The following is a 13,821-nucleotide window of genomic DNA, read 5'->3' on the forward strand; positions in this document are numbered from 1 at the left end:
ATTTGATCATGTTATTACTGTATTTAAAATATATATATATATATATATATATATATATATATATATATATATATATATTATAGAGTGCTATTATTCTTAATGCGATACACGTAAAAAAAAAAAACATTTTGGTGGGGATGGAATAGAAAATTGACATTTCCGTTTATTTCAATGGGGAAAGATGATTTGAAATGCTAGTGTTAGTTACAAACGTGGCCAAGAACAAATTTAATTTGCATCACAAGGCACCAAAGTCTATATATAGTACTGTACTTATATACAGTAATGATTGAGGCAGCGTTTGTCATGAAGGGGCATCATAAACATCTCAGTACATCACCAATTAAAAATGGTCCCAAAAGGCAGTTATTTATATATATATATAGATATGAAGCGCTGAAATAATGAGGATCTTCTTCTTACTGAAATCTGAGCCTGCTTAGTTGAGCACAAAGCCACCATTCTGCTGTATGAATGGCAACAGGTGGATACACAGGTTAATCGTACCTTCTGTCATCTAGTGGAATAGCATTTAATTGTTCTGCCTGTCATTATAAACCAGTAGCATTAGATGAAGAAGGACAAATAACATGATTTGTAGCAAAAAAAAACAAAAACAGTAATGCCACAGTGGTTTTGAAATCACTTGTTTACAGTTCGAGAATGAATTTGCCCCAAAAGGGGTGACTGTCAAAAACCTTAATGCTGATGATAATCATTTCCTTTTTTGAGTGCCTTGGACTTGAGTGTTTTCCACAAGCAAACTAAAGTGTCACAAAAAATATGCAGTATATCATGAAATAATGATTTCCTTTTCTCTAGTGTATACTAGGAGTCCATTGTAGTCCCCCAAGACTCTACTTGTCAAACTAATGTAGCCCATTGAGAGTCAGAAAAGGGTCCAGGTATGTTCTTGCATTTGTCAAGTTTGAAATGTACAAAAATGATTAGTGACGAGCCATTTTACCTCTAAAGGTGCAATAATGTACTTTGTTCTGAAGTATATGAGCTTATTTTCCTGCCACCAGCAGCAGCTGGCTCACAGCGTAACATTGTTGGGTCAGCATTTCTTGCTCAGGGGCACTTTATCCTCTTTTACACTCTTTTTTTTTAATAGTCTGGCCTGAACAGAAATGACTGACATTTTCCACCTTCTTATGTAGTGGCAGAGGTTATACTAGGCCAGGGTTCTGCAACCTGCGGCTCCGGAGCCACATGTGGCTCTTTAGTCTCTTTTGGCTACCTGTGGATCTCTTTAAAAAATAAGAAATAAATAATAAAAAATAAATAAATAAATATTGTAGTTTTTTTTAATTAAAGAAAATCTTCAAATGATTTAATAATTTAAATTGAGTAATAAAATATTCAAAAAATGTCAGTCCAAATTTTTAAGTTGTCAGAAAAAGATGAAATGTTGATCAATACGTTTTTAAATGTTACTTTGTTAAATGTCCAAAAAGGAAGAAAAAAAAGAAAAAAATTACCATAACATGTCCATGAAATTGCCCAAAATGTCAGAGAATTTAAGATAAAATGCAGAGAAAGAACATGTTAAAAAAGTAACCATAAAATGTGCAAAAACATAAGAACGGTATTAAATATGCTTGGAATTGAAAAGCCATAAAATGTCCAAAAAAGGAAGAGAAGCAGAAAATGACCGTGAAATGTCCATAAAATTGCCAAAAATGTCAGAAAGTCAGAAAAGTCTAAAAATGTATGAAAAAACAAAATCCCCAAACTAATGTCAAAGCATTGGATGCTGCATATTTTTGTGTTATGGCGCAGCGCTAATTAGCTCTTGTGCCCTCAGTACATTAAACTAACACTAACACACTGCTTCGGTCATCACAATGTTCAAATGTTTTGCGGCTCCAGACTATTGTATCTGTATGTATTTGGCCTAAAATGGTTTTCCTTTGACAGGAAAGTTGCTGATCCCTGTCCTAGGCTATAGTTTTACTGTTGCCATATTTTGCTTCAATTCTTTATTTAAGTATGTGACATGCTGAGCCAGAGCTCACGTCTGATCCACCTTCAGGAATGCAGAATTCCCCACAGGGAGTTTGCAGTGAGAACGCGCTGATCAAGTATCAGCTGGCATCAAGCGTGCTTTGCTTTTGATCCAGCTGGTGATATGTCAGACCATGTCTCCTTGAAACGCTACAATTTTGTGTTGTTTTGATACATGGTATTTAGTTCACCCTTTAATTGCATTGTCATTATTTTTCTGTGATTGTTTTTTTTTCTCAATCTAAACAAATACAAATGTGCTATTCTGGAACTAATCAGTCCATGTGTGGAATGTGTGTGGGCTGGGTTTAAAAAAAAAATAAAAATCAAAAAATCGATATTGAATTGATTTTCTTTTTTGAGCCTGATATCAATTCATATAACCATGAATCGATTATTTTAATATCTCTTTTTACAATAAATTAATAAGACAATAGAATTTTAAAGGCCAACATTTTTTTGTATCTTACTGTTTTCTTGAAATTTACTGTCCACATGAATTTAAAAGTATTTTCTTACATTGATAAAAGACCTGACTTATTATAGACAAATCTGAATCTTTTTAATTATTATTTACAATTATTGAATTTGAATTATGAAAACATTTTCATCTCATCCTTGCTGATGTCAATGTTTGTGTAAAACTTAAAACTCATTCAAACCCAAAAAGGTCTAAATAAGTATTTTTTAACACTTTGTTCTTCACTCCCAAAAACGTATTTATGCGTTTTTTTAATGTTTTTTTGTTGTTGTATTTTTTTTTCTTTAATGCTAGAACATACAGAAGGCTTTGATGCATCTTCTGACCTGAAAAGGTCGCTTAAAGCAATAGTCGTTATTACAACAACAACAAAAAGGCCAGCAAGTGGCAGCAGAGTATAAGAGATCAGCCAGGGGCATGTTGCAACAAGCTCATTTTGCCAGTGTTTTCAACAGGAATGTGAATAACTATGAAACTTAGCTACATATATTCTAATGCTAATTCCTGCAAAACGGAAACAGATACAAATATACTTTTTTTTCCTGATGAAAGAAGAGACTCTATTCTTTCTTTTGGTCCATTCTTTTATAGCAATAGAACACAATATTCTGTGGGCCTTGCAAAATCAGTCAAAATCCAGTAAAACAGCTTGGAGCGAAGGGAGTTGCTTCAGTGAAAATGTCTGGGAGTGAATTAAATGATTATAACATGTGTGACTTTCATAAATAAACAAAATAATTTAGCCAGTTACTGCCTCCCAAAATTTAATTTGGAATTTAATGTTTGTGGAGTTTTATATATAAGAAGAATTTATGTTAAATAATTAACCAATATAGGATTGAAGTGAAGTGAATCGAATAGAAAAAAAATCTAAATCAAATCAAACGGAACTCTTGTGAATCAAAATGTAATCGATTGAGGAAAATAGAATCGATACCCAGCCCTTCTAACTAGTGAATACCTGGCAATAGCATGGATGACCATGATTAAAAACGCATAACCATGGTGCCCAGCAATTAACAGTGTATTGACTCTTCATCAGTCTTTGGGACCTCCACAGCAGTGTAACACTGTGCAAGTTGTACTTCCAGCTGGATGAATCCATTTGCCCTCACTATGCGCCCTTTCTTTTGCTCATATCCCGTGCGATGGCGGAGAGGCAGAAGAAAGACAAGTGGCAGATGCCAACAGAGGGCGGCACTTTGTTTTGGGGCACATGACTGAACGAGGAGAGGTCTGGTATTATACAACAGTTGGCAGGTTTCAAGTTTATTGTTCTGACTAATATATGGGCATACGCTTTCCTCTGTGGTTGTGTCACTGCTCTCCTTTGTATTCGCTCACTGGACATGCCGCCTTTGTCTCCACAGCGCAAAACTTACCTCACTCGGATGACGATGTGCAGGAAACAAAGTCTTTTTGTTGTTTGCTGGCTCTTAGAGTATGTATTCTAGGGCAGTGTTTTCCAACCTCTATTGATCCTGGGCATATATTTGACATTAAAGCGATGTCACGGAACCCGCTAAATAGTAATTTCACACAGGCGCACAAACTGAAAAAAAAATCCAACTAAGTCTTATTTAATATCGCAGTGGTAGTGAGATAGCTAAGCAGTAGGGGTGTGACAAAAAATCCATTCTCATTTAGTAAGATTTAGAATCGATTTTAAATGTCCCAAAATCGATTTAAATTTATTTATTTAAATTATTTTATACTGTCTTGCCTTTGTCTTTGTGTGCCTTTATTTGGAGCGCTGTTCACATTGTACCCGATTTGGCCACTTAGGGGCAGTGTGGTTCCACGCGGTCTAATACACTGTTAAATTGTAGCCACATTAGAGAGTAGAAGAAAAAAGTCATGATCAAGTTATTCCAATAAAAGTTGTTTTTTTGCAGCGTGGAGCCGTTCTTTTGAGTGATAAAAGTGTCGCGATTAGCGCGCTAATTAGCATTAGCGAGTCAGACTGGAATTGAAGCAAAAATCATTGTCAATCAAATCATTTTGAAGCAAAAATCGGCCTTAATCGAAAATCGATTCTGAATCGAATCGCAGGCCCAAAAATTGGCATCGAATCGAATCGTGAGACGTTCAAAGACTCCCACTCCTACTAAGCAGGCTATTTGGTTTTGTTAAATGATTACTTTTATTAAGTCATCATTTTAGAATGTAATTATCTAACTCAAATGACTTAAATATTTCTGCAAAAACTGCAGGAAAAAATTGTAACAATTGATTGTTGCAAAGGGGAAATTGTACTAGAAAAGTGGAGGGGAGCGCCCTGGGTTCGAACCTCCGGCCTGCAGTCCTGCAAGGTTAGTAAGCTTCGAAGTAACCTTTGAGCTAAACCTCCACAGGATGTGACTGTTGATTATCATCAGCACACGAGATTTAGATGTTGTTTAGATGTGTGCATTTTCCATAATAATCCTGATTTTAAAATCAAATGAATGAAAAACAAAATGTTATCAAAGACACAAATAATTCTAACAAAATTATAAAAAAATAAAAAATAATAAATTCATATTCCAAGGCGAAATTTAATCAGAAAAAGCAGAGAACAGTGTTATGGGTTTGAATCTCTGGCTCATGGTCCTTCTAGTTTAGTTTAATCTGGCAATAACCAGATTGATTCACTCAAGGGAGTTCTTCACATTACAAATCAGGGACTGCTCCACGGTGATTTGCTCGGGAAAGGCGGGACTTTCTGTACGATACTTTGTGCTGATTGGACGATGCGGCATCTGCATGTTTGTTTTGACCAATCACGGCAATGGATGAAAACGTCTTTGTTCTAGTCTTAAGGGGAGAAAAAAAACACAAACATCTTTACCAGATAAAAATGCACAAAGGTCCTCTCGCTGTTCAACGTTCAACAAGGAAACGGTGAGTAATTATGCGAGAGAATAATTAATTGCAGCATCCATTTGTTCATACAGTATTTGTTTCCCCCGGCTCCCTGGTTTTCGTCACAGCTGCATGTCCTGCCCTAAACAAGGCCTGATTGGTCCGACCTAAAAAAGGTCGGTTAACGAACACTGATCTGTATATATTATTGGATAGCCGATAGGTCAAGACTTTTAAAGCCGCAAGGCCGCCATATTACTCCTCCCAAGAAACGTTTCTTGGCATACGATCCTATACATTTACGGAACATTTGAGAGAGTACTGTACTTCGTAGAAACAGCATGATTTATGATGTTTTAAATTTGTCAAACATAAGCAAGAGGACTTCAGGCATTTTACAACCTGCCTTAAATAAATGTCTAAATTATATGCTTAGTCATGTTTACAGGAGGAAGCTTGTATATTTTTTAAAAATATTTTTTTATTAAAGAATTTTACCTGCCAAATCTTTTTTTTTTCTTTTTCTGGAGAGCTCAGTATTGTTCATTCATCATGTCATCATCATTGCTCTCTCTCTTTTTTTTTTTTTTATTATTTTTTATTATTATTATTAAAACTCTTTGACTGCCAGCCGTTTTCAGAAAAGGGATGCCGTGGGTGCCAGCCGATTTAAGCATTTTGACTGATCTTTCAAGGTCCACAGAAAATTATGCGTTTGGACTATGGAAACACACATACTACCAAATGAAAGCTTGGACTCTCATCTTTCATCAGAAAAAAAAAGTTTGTTTCTACCTTATGCCGTTTTTCAGTAATTAACAATAGAAAATGGTTAGTTTCACCTCTGTTTTGAAACAAACGTCTTTTAACGTCTTTGGCACACCTCCATAGGATTTTACTAAACGTTATTTAACGTTTTTGGCAGTCAAAGAGTTAAAAATATACCTGCCAAATCTAATATTGGGGTCTAAGGAACTGAGCGATAAAAGAAAAAGAGGGTCTTCAAAGCAGCACATAATGTTCACTTGTTAAAAAATAGTGATGACCCTGCAAACCCCCCCACCCTCTGGCCCTATATTATACGTATATGTCTAATCTGTACGTATATGTATAGCTCATACAGTATTCTGCTCGCGAGTTAGGAGGAGTAAAATGGCCGCCCTGTGGCTTCAACGGCTCGCACGGGCGTGTATCGGCTATCCAGTCATATACAGATGAGTGCTTGCGAACGTATCAACGGGAGCAGTACACGATGGATTCCCGTAGTATTTGTGAACAAATACCGTGAGAATTAATCAACTAAACCACCGTATTCTGCTCACGAGATAGGAGGAGTAAAATGGCCGCCCTGTGGCTTCAACGGCTCGCACGGGCGTGTATCGGCTATCCAGTCATATACAGATGAGTGCTTGCGAACGTATCAACTCGTAGTATTTGTGAACAAATACCGTGAGAATGAATCAACCAAACCACTGTATGATACGTCACGGAGCACCGTCGGCAAATAAGCACGACAATACCAAGTCATTCCTTCCTGAATGTTTACGAACGCCATCGTGTATATTAATATGCATGATCAACCCACAGTGAAAAAATCACAAACAGATGGTCTGTTTGACACCATCACAGTGTTTACTACTTTTATTTCAGGCAGCTGCTGTGTTCATTGTGAAATGTCGTGGGGTCCGAGTGAGGTTATTCACGCCTCTGTAGCTATTTTTATACCCAAGCAAGGACATATGGAACAGCCAGAGCGGTTTTATCCTAATATCCCGCGAGATGCTTCCGTATCCGATCATCCAGACCATCTGAGGTCTCTGCTTTAAACCCAGTATTTTGCAATAAAATATTTAGATAGATCTATTGGCTGCCCATCAGTAAAATGGTGACCGTGTTTAATCTTTTAATCTGTTGAAAATCTCTTTCTGATAGTAGGCGGGGATTTTGTCGGTTGCCTTTCCTCCATCCTTTCGCTTCACAAATCGCTGACTGCCGACGATGCATTTCAACGGATTAAGATTTTCAAAATTGCTCCCAATTAAGTACGCTTCCGTAACAACAAGATCCTACTGAGAACGTCATCAAGTTGTGACTTACGGTACCAAAATGCACATTTGATCATTCTCTGAGGAAAATCACAAACACGCACATTGCATATGAATGACGGAGGATGAATCAGAGCGCGCAGCGAGTCTGTTCAGGTATCACTTTAAGAATAACAATCAAGCAAACTGCTCCGGAGCTGACGTGTCTCGGGACAAAAGGCTTTTGCGTCAGAGCGCTGCGAAATTGAGGCTCAACTTGCGCTGGCAAAGCGAAGTGCTGATTTGGAGGACGGCTCGAATAAACATCGCCTCCGCCTGTTGCCGTGAAAAGACTCATTTATTACTCCCACAAAGACCACCGCAATGTGTGGTTTGCGCACCCTCCTCGGAGAGCAGTGATAAAACAACTCGGGATGATCAGATGTGTTTCAATGATTTATTACTCATTTTCATCTCCCAGTTCACGTTTTTAGGAAAGTTGTTTTAACGCTTGGTTATATTCTGTCTCCTAACGACTTGTGCGGCACAATCCGACAGCTGACAAAGGTTTATCCTCATCCTGTCTGTCTATTTGTGTTCTGCAGAGTTCTATGACGCATTAGGAAAAGAAAAACATCAAAGGAAGAAAGAGAGAGAGACAGAGAAAGGGAGAGAACTGCCGTTGCTTTTTTGCTAAGGAATTAATTAGCTCGGCAACAAGTTTCTGCAGATGTGCGCATATTTTGGCTTGTCAGATAATTTGCTGCATGAGAAATTTGTATTTTTAGCATCTACATACAGTATAACTGCTAAGAAATGGCTTCTCTCATATTGTGCTAGTAGGGGTGGGAATCTTTTGAATGTCTCACGATTTTTGTGTGTGCGGTTCGATTCAGAATCGATTTTCGATTCGGAACGATTTTCGATTCAAAATGATTTGATTGACAATGATTTTTGTTTCAATCTATAGATGTGCAAGGAATCGTAATGATCTACTCCAGTCTGACTCGCTATGCTAATTAGCGCGCTACTCGCGGCACTTTTTATCACTCAAAAGAACGGCTCCACGCTGTAAAAAAAACAACTTTTATTGGAATAACTTGATCGTGACTTTTTCCTTCCACTCGCTAATGTGGCTACAACTTGACAGTGTATCAGACCGCGTGGAACCACAATGCCCCTAAGTGGCCAAATCGGGTACAACATGAACAGCGCTCCCAATAAAGGCACACAAAAATAAAGGGAAGACAGTATAAAATAATTTAAATAAAATCTATTTTGGGACATTTAAAATCAATTTTTTTGGCACACCCCTTTTGTCTAGTATATTTTTAGGATTGGGCCTAATTGGCGGTATGATGCTTTGACATACAAGTGAGCCGATTTATGAGGTTTTCGAGATATGAGCCATTATTCAGCTTTTTTTTTTTTTTTTTTTTTGCTGTTGTTTTGACTTGTGAGCACAAACTTGAGATACAAACCCTGTATGGTGACAACTCCATCCATTCACAGTAAGCAGAATTTTGGCCGATGGTGAAACATATTTCAAAAGAGTTGTTTCAAGCTCTGGCTAGTGATTAGCATTGATGGTCACAGCGTTAAGGATGTTTGAACACAAAACAGACAATATCACAATACTTGCAGGCATAAATGAATGAATGAATGAATTTGCACTATAAACATGAATTATTTTATATTTAATTCATTTATATATATTTTTTTACATCCCAACAGAGAACTACACAGCTTTAACGGATCAAGTCCATTCCACAGTTTTTACACCCAAAACTGATTTTTTTTTTTTTAAATTATGTTGGTCCTCACTTTACGTGTTTCAAACTAATAAAATAAATAAAACCCAAGTATTATAGTTTATTTCTCTTAATTTTAAGATATTCTTAATACAAAAAAAGCCTTTCCAGTGTCTTCAAATACACGATATCCATACATTTAACCCTGGAGAACCCAAGAACCCTTTTCTTCTTTGGAAAATTATGAATTATACATTAAATGACTGCTATAAGTTCACTGAACACCAAAATATATGTTTTTTTCAATTTTAACCATTTTTTTGAACTAGCTCAGAGTTGCTAATTTATCAAAATATATATACTGTATACAAAACATAATCCTAGGCATTCTGCAACATGATATGAAATAGATTAACAAAAAAAACACAATTTTACCATCCGATGGTTTGCTGAAAAGATGGTTTTGTTTGGATTGATTTGCAGCTCAACAAAACAGCATGTTGCCAGCCATCTTGTCACCACCACTCTGGCTCATGTAGGTGCAATATTCATCCACTAGATGGCCCCATGCAGGGGTCAGAAGTGGCACTCTGGACTTTTGAAGTTAAATTTGTAAAAAAAGAAAAAAAATTGTTATTTGAGTAGCAGAATTTATAGGGGCCAAATTTGACCCAGTGGGTTCTCCAGGGTTAAAAATACCAGATCCTATAAATAATTCATTATATATTGAATATATATATTCATTATCCTATGCGAAAAATAACACAATTTATTGCAGGTTACTCAGTCATTAGAAATAGGCTATTTTGCCCGTATTGTACTGCCCCCGGTGGCCAAGGTGGGCAGACCAGTAGGAACGACACAATGAGCTGAATTCAAACAGTAAATCATAAACCCAAACTGTTATTTCTTTATATCCAATTTCTTTATGTTCTTACAAGTGTAGTCATGGGGAAAAAATCAAGGCAACTCTGTCCTCAAATAGCGGCCTCTACTCTAACAAACACAATGCTTTTTCATTTTGCTTGGCCAAAATAAACCACGGGTAAAGGGGATATAGGGTGACATAATTCGAACGCACTAATTATCTTTACTATAGCCATGTTCCATCAAGCGATACAGTTGGGTTCAGTACACCGCACCCTGAAGTGTTTAAGTGTTTCCACCACAGGTATCCATCCAATCGCGATGCTGATAAGCTGCATGAGCTCCTCAAATAGCATGACATCATAGGACCAGGACAGACGCCAGTGATTTCAACGAAAAGGAAAAACATGTCGTAATATATTGCAAACGTCTTTAAATTCCCTCCCACAGAGTTTATAACAAAACCTTGTTGTTTGTTGTGTAGGCAATTAGCACACAAAGCCTAAGGTTTAGGATAATAAAAGGTTATTTTTGAAAGCAGGGATTCCCAACCACTAATGTGCTGTGAGAGATCAACAATTTCATTTAATTGGTCACAAAGTGTGGATTTCTAGATCTCAATCTATGCCAGCGACGTATAGTGAGTCGCGACTGACTGAACAATTATGGAACGCTCTTCCACTATGTGGCAGAAAATGCAAAATTAATTACACTGTAGTGGATCCACCTTCACCCTTATTTTGTCTCTTGATTCATTGATCCTTTTTTTTTTAGCTGATTCTTTGCTCAGCTTCTGTTTACTAGTCTTAAGAACTTTGCCGACACGTTTTTATTATTATAATTTATGATTATTATTATTAGGAGCAAATGCGCATGCTGGCAAAACAATAGATTCGTGGATTTTGAACGTGTCCAAAATGGCGACAAAGGCGACTAATTACGAACACAAACGTTACAAAATGCGACTTTTCCGGTACCTTGTTGAACCCTGACGCAACTTTCGGCAATGTTCGCAGCTCAGTGGGATAGGGGCTTTAGTACACACACACACAAGTGATGTATTTACACACATAACTAGTGCTGTCACTATCAAATATGTTTTAGAATCGATTCATCTATCGTTTATTGACTAACCGGTTTCATTTTAATTTTGCATAGAAGTGTATACAAAAACACTTTTTCCTTGATTACTTTTCATTAACCAGTGATTGGTGTTTTTTTCATACTTAGTATTCGTGTAGTGATTTAAAAAAAAAAAAATGGGTATTGATGTCATTGATTTCCAAAGTAACAACAGATTCAATATTTTTGATTAAACACAGAAGATAATCATGAAGGACTACAGAAATAGGCGAACAATTACTGTTGATATGCTGAAATCAGGGGATTTGGACAATTTTTGCAAAAAATAAAAAAATAAAAAATCATTCATTTTGACAGCTCTACACATAACGACCTGCTCTGAATTTCTGAAATCTTTCCAATAATTATCCGTATCCCTCAATAATTAGTACAAGAATGACAGTATTTGTTTTGATTTGTTTACCGACTCCCTAGTTTTTCACTACTTACTTTGGATGCCATTCATTCCAACCAAGTAGGCACGTCCTTGTGGCTAAGCGATAGGACCGCAAAGCCTCTGTCGCCTTTTGGCGGTTATCGAACACAATGATCGCAGGAGCGATGACTCCCACCAATCAGCCGCGCCGTTTGTACCCGCGCTGCTCGAGGCCATTGAGGTGGCACCCTTGTAACCAGACAGCCCATCGACCATTGTCCTTGAATGGCTTCCCCTTACTCTCCTTGAGATTTGTGGACCCCGTGAGTGGCAGCGCGGTTCTGTGCGGCGATTTGTCCAATGTGAGAGGCCATCGCTGCCGTCAGCAATTCTGCTACAGCTGCACACGAATAAAAGGCCGTGGCATTTGCTGAATCCAAGGTGGCATCTTTTCAATTAGTTTTTTTTGTCGTTGTTGTCATCCTCTCGAGTGGCCTAGCAAACTACAGCCAAGGGGGCCCCGGCAGTATAATGATGCCCTGGCACAATAGTACCACTGTTACCCAACCTGTTCCCAGGAAACGGCACAACATGCGCCATTGTGCACTGTGCTTTGCTGCCCAACCACGTTGCCCGGGTTTAGCCGGAGACACGGAGAGGCCTGGCTGTGCGGCGAAGCGGTTGGGGAAGACAGCTTCACAGGAATGATAGATGACGGCTAGGTGTATTCACCTCTCGCTGTGCTTGATGCGCTAATATTACAAAAAGCTACATTACAGGGAAGGCTATGGAGCGGAAGAACCCTGGGGGGGCTTGGGTGGGGGTTGGGGGGGGGGGGGATTGGCTGAATGCTTGCCAAGAATGGTGCTACAGAAAACCCTTACAATTGTTGAACGCTCCTCAATAAACAAGGGGACCAAGGGGAGAAGTGTCAAGCAAAACGAGAAAAAAAAAACAGCTGAAACCGGTTGGTAGCTGGTCCGAGCTGGTTCCCCTCTTTATATCTGCGTGGCATTTGTGTGTGTGTGTGGCACTCGGCGTGCTCTCCCTTCTAGCCTTCAGTGGTGCTTATGCAGCACAGCGAAAGGGATCATTCAGTGGCGGCCAGCTGGGGGGGGGGGGGGGGGGCCTTTGGTCTGCACCGTCCAGGAGAAACATGTCACAGGCGCCTTTCAGAGACAACCGGTCGGCGAAGACAGCACCGCACGACTTCCAGGAAATAGCCAAGTGTGTCACACTTAAATTGAAGGCTTTCCTTCCGTTTGGGACTCGACCTGTCACTTGATATGTCAATTATGATTGGGAATTTGTCAGGATCGACTCAAAGCTGTTTCTTGGACACTTTTTACTTTAGACGAAAGCTGACTTTTCTCTTATTGTTGTAGATAAAACTTCATTATGAGAAGACTTTTTTTTTTTTGGCTCACTTTTTATTAAGAATTTTAGGATAATTGTTGGAAGGTAGCAAAGACCTTTCTGAGATAATATTTCCCAATATGCTGTTATACCGCTGCTGCATCAATGTTTTTTTTTCTTTTTGTTCATTTTTCCTTTCAGACATGTTATTACATCCTGTCCCAAAAATACATTTTAGGCACAGCAATCATCAAGGCCTTAATTAATACACTGATTTAGCCTTATGTATTTATTTATTTATGTATTTATTTATTTATAGTTTTTAGGGGTGTCAGGCGAATATTTTTTTAATTGTAATTAATCGCATGACTTCAAAATTTAACTCACGATTAATCTCAAATTTTGAATCTGTGTCTAAAAAAAAAAAAGTTTTCATACTTGTTAACATAAAAGAGGGAAAAACATGTTAAGCTAATAGAAATATGGCTGCATCTTTTAGTCATTGATACAGTAATTTCATAAGAATTCATAAAATGGAGTTAAAATGAAAAAGATGTACTGTACTGTAAAAAGCGAGTGCGATATTGATTTGTGTTCAGGTCATTTTTCTGCCACTAGATGGCATAATTGCATTTGTAAGACAGTGACAGCTCAGTGCATTTGTTTTTCATATTAAGAGCTATTTAATCTTTAACATGAAATTGTAAAATACAACTTGACCCTAGTCTCCACAAATATATGCATTCTTATTAAATTTATTACTGCTAAAATTTGACGCTGCGTTGTGACTGTAATTCCCCCAGTACAGGTTTTCCAAGTAAGGGGCGGTCTTTAATCGCGTGTTAAAAAAAATAGTGGCGTTAAATTAACTCAAAATGAATGCACTCAATTTGACACATTATTTTTTTTCAAAAATGTTTAAATCCTACAGTTTTTATCAATATCAGAAGGCGGCCATTTTGTCACTTGCTGTCGAGTGAAAATGACATC

The 13,821-nt window shown here is 37.7% G+C and overlaps 1 protein-coding gene across 2 annotated transcripts in view; it reads left to right on the plus strand.

The window, feature by feature from the left end:
* Nucleotides 1–13,821, plus strand: part of LOC144056339 (sodium-coupled neutral amino acid transporter 3-like) — a 39,366-nt gene that overhangs the window by 1,416 nt on the left and 24,129 nt on the right. The gene's annotated exons all lie outside the window — the stretch shown is intronic.

This window comes from Vanacampus margaritifer, chromosome 8 (assembly GCF_051991255.1).
Source record: "Vanacampus margaritifer isolate UIUO_Vmar chromosome 8, RoL_Vmar_1.0, whole genome shotgun sequence".
In the NCBI taxonomy this organism is placed as follows: Eukaryota; Metazoa; Chordata; class Actinopteri; order Syngnathiformes; family Syngnathidae; genus Vanacampus; species Vanacampus margaritifer.